Here is a 3,810-nt window from a genome sequence, read left to right on the forward strand (position 1 = left end):
TTTACTTCAAAAGGCATCCAAGAGAAGGGGAAAAAAGAAAAAATGGAAGAAGAGCAAAAAAGGTTTTACCAGTTCTATGAGAAACAAATCCTGGGGTTCATTGTGGTGGTCTTAGGTTGAGGTAGGCTTAAATGCCTAAGGAAAAAGAATTGAACCCAGTCCACTCACTATCAAACTATTTTCTTCTTTAAAAGAAAATGCCAAGGAAGCAATGGCAGAGTGAAAGGTCACAATCGCCAAATTTCCTCCAAATTATCTTCTACAAAACTATCACAGGAAATGTCAAACTAAATTCTTAGCAGAAAAGTTAACAAGTAGGGTGAAGCCAAGAGGATAGAATAAAGCATAAACTTATAAACTCCTCAAAATGAATTCTGGAGTAGCATAAAAAAGAAAAAGACAGGGTTAAACAATCTTCCAGGCCAAGATAACTTAGATGGTTGGCAGGAAAGTTATGTTTCGCTAGGGTAAAAGTAGAGCACAGTTCACTGTGGGCAGCATCAAAACAAGCCAGCAGTAGGCCACTCCCCAGAAAACTAACAGCCAGGACCCAAAATCTGGGACAGGGAAGCAGAGAGGCCTCATGGTCAACAGCACAACACAACATAAAAGGCCCCATAAGTTCCCACACAGGCCAGCACAAGGCCTCTTGAGCTGTGTAAGAAGTGTGAAAGAGTGTCCTCTCCACCCCAGGGGTATAGACCAACTTTAACATTAAATTAAAAGTCATGAAATAGCTTGGGGAAATGAGCAAACAACAAAAAAACTGACCATAGGAAGTTACTATTGTGACAGGGAAGATCAAAACACAAACATAGAAGAGGAAAACAATGTCAAAATGCCTATGTGTGAAGCCTCAAAAAAATGGGAATTGGTTTCAGGTCCAAAAAGAACTCCTAGGAGATCTCAAAAAGTATTTTAAAAATCAAATAAGAGAGGTAGAAGAGAATTGGAAATAGAAATGAGAGTGATGCTAGAGAATCATGTAAAAAAAAGTGAACAACTTATAAAGAAAGCACAAAAAAGGGGAAAAGATACATAAAAATTCACTGAAGAAAACAACTCCTTAAAAAGTAGAATTGGTCAAATGGAAAAGGAAGTACAAAAGCTAACTAATGAAAATACTTCCTTAAAAATTGGTATTGAGCAAATGGAAGATAGTGAATCCTTGAGATGCTGATAAATAATAAAATAAAATCAAAAGAATGAAAAAATAAAAGAAAATATGAAATAGCTCATGAGAAAAAAACAAACGACTTGGAAATAAGATTCAGGAGAACTAATTTAAGGGTTACTGGTCTACCTGAAAGCCATGATAACAAAATAAAAAGTTGATACTGGCATGTGGGCGAGTGAACTAGGATGACCCAGTCTGGGTTGCCCCAATCAGAGCAAGGAATACCTGGGAGTGTATGGTGGCAGCTGACCCCTGCAGACATAATCTTCTACCAGCTACAGCATGCCTCATAAGAAGAAGAAACCCTTTATAGGCAAAAAGAAAGCTATATCTTTCCACTTAGTACACCAAAGCCAGAGGGACCCTTTAGGAGCAGATGACACTGCGACTCAGAGTTCTGTCACCTTCACAGAGAAGAGAACATGAGGAGAGAAGAGCTGAACAAAGGAAGTGTGGAGTTTTCTTTGATGATGACTATTACTATCTGCAGCACCTGAAGGAACCATTTGGGCCCTCTGAGCTGATTCACTTATGCTTTCAGAGTGATACACAAGAACAAACACTATTGATTCCAACCCCTGGAATTAGGTTGCTTTTCTCAGTATTTGCATCAGAATTTTAAGAAGATTTAGGACTGTTTAATAAAGCAGCCCCTGTATCAGGACCTTGGGATTTTGACCCTGACATCATTGCAGCTCTGGTTGATGATTTTGACTTTGATAATCCATATAATCTGCTTAAAGATGATTTCATTTTACAGGCCAATCAGCCAACAGGAGAAGATGAACAGATGGACATGGATTTTAGGAGATAAAAAATAAAAAAATGACGATGGGAAATATGTGGATGATGATAAAGAAAATGGCAATGATGAAGATGATTATTACTCTGAGGGTCTTTTGTCAGATGAAGAGTTATCTGTCCAAGGAGGAACTCAAAGGGACTTGTTTTTGGAAGAAGAAACTAAGAGCAGCTTCACAGATTATTCCTTGCCTTCCTCCGTCATGAGGAGGAATGAACAATAGACCTTACTAGATGACATATTTGAGAAGTTCTTTGAGTAGTTTGATGATGATGATGAGATTGGAGCATTGGATAATGCAGAACTGGAAGGTTTTATTCATGCAGATAGCAACCAATTTGTTCTGAAAGACTATTACAAAGAGAAAGCAAAGAATTCTGTCAAATCATATGCTCTTGAACCCCTTGAAGATGAGAATTTTTTCGTTGATGAAAAGGATGAGGATGAAGAAGTTGTTACTGTAGTTATTGAAGAGCCCAAAGAGAAATGAGATTGTGAATCTATTTGTAGTACATATTCAAATTTATACAACCATCCTCAGCTTATCAAGTGCCCACCAAAGCCCAAACACATCCAGCTTTCCTCTAAAACAGGAATATCTCTAAATGTCTTACCACAGAAAGGACTTACAGCAAAACAAATTGAATGAATGCAGATGATTAATGACAGTGATCTTCCTAGAGTATCAGTCCAACCACATTGCAAAAATGAAACCGAAGAAGACAGAAAATTTAAAAAAAACTATAAATGAAGCATGTAAGGAATGCAGAGTGGAGAATAAAGTGAACAGGTTAGCTTTCAAATTGGAGAAAAGAAGACAGGAAAGAGAGCTTCTCAACTTGAAGCAGAATGTTGTGAGTCTGATGCTCTGATAATGGAACTCTGAGACTGGCCTTTTGTGCTCCTTTTGTGGACTCTTTGCTGACTATTCCTTTTTAGACTGAAATGTGGGAAAAGACAAAACTGACTTTCCTGCCAGTTACAGGAATATGTACAGGGAAAAGAAGGTGTTTGTATTGTTTTATATCAACACTTTCTTAAATGAACATCTTTTTGCAAATATTAAATTGCCTTGATATGTGACTTTTATTTCCCAAAAAGCAAATAACTTCATGAGTATGAAATATTTATAGACATATTGACAAATAATATTTGATTAAAGAAACTAAATTAAAAAAAATCTGGGCATTATACTTCAAGAAATTATCAAGGAAAACTACCCTTATATACTAAAAGTAGAGAGCAAAATAGAAATTGAAAGAATCCACTATCTCCTGCTGAAAGAAATCCCAAAATGAAAATTCCAAGGAATACTATAGCCAAATTCCAGAGCTCCCAGTTCAAGGAAAAAATACTACAAGCATCCAGAAAGAGACAATTTAAATATTGTGGAGCCACAGTCAGAATTACACAGGGTTTAGCAGTTTCTATATTAAAGGATCTGAGGACTAGGAATATGACATTCCAGAAGGCAAAAGAGCTAGGAATACTAGCAAGAATCAACTGCCCAGCAAAACAGATCATAATCCATCGGGGGAAAAAATAAATATTCAATGAAATAGAGGATTTTCAAGCATTTCTTCAGAAAAGACCAAAGCTGAAGAGAAATTTTGATTTTCAAATACAGTATCAACAGAAGCATAAAAAGGTAAACAGGAAATTTTTAAAAATGAGGGATTCAATAAAGCTAAACTGTTTCCATTCCTACTTGTAATTCTTAAGAATTTTATCATTTTTAAGGCAGTTAGAAGGAGTACACATAGACAGAGGGCATGAATGTAAGTTGGCTATGATGGGATGATATCCAAAGGAAAAATAATAAGAAATGCAA

General features: G+C 36.3%; 1 pseudogene; it reads left to right on the forward strand.

The window, feature by feature from the left end:
- The first annotated feature begins 1,459 nt into the window (after positions 1-1,459).
- On the forward strand, positions 1,460-2,851 carry LOC118833989 (annotated as a pseudogene).
- The last annotated feature ends 959 nt before the right edge of the window (positions 2,852-3,810 follow it).

This window comes from Trichosurus vulpecula, chromosome 1 (assembly GCF_011100635.1).
Source record: "Trichosurus vulpecula isolate mTriVul1 chromosome 1, mTriVul1.pri, whole genome shotgun sequence".
In the NCBI taxonomy this organism is placed as follows: domain Eukaryota; kingdom Metazoa; phylum Chordata; class Mammalia; order Diprotodontia; family Phalangeridae; genus Trichosurus; species Trichosurus vulpecula.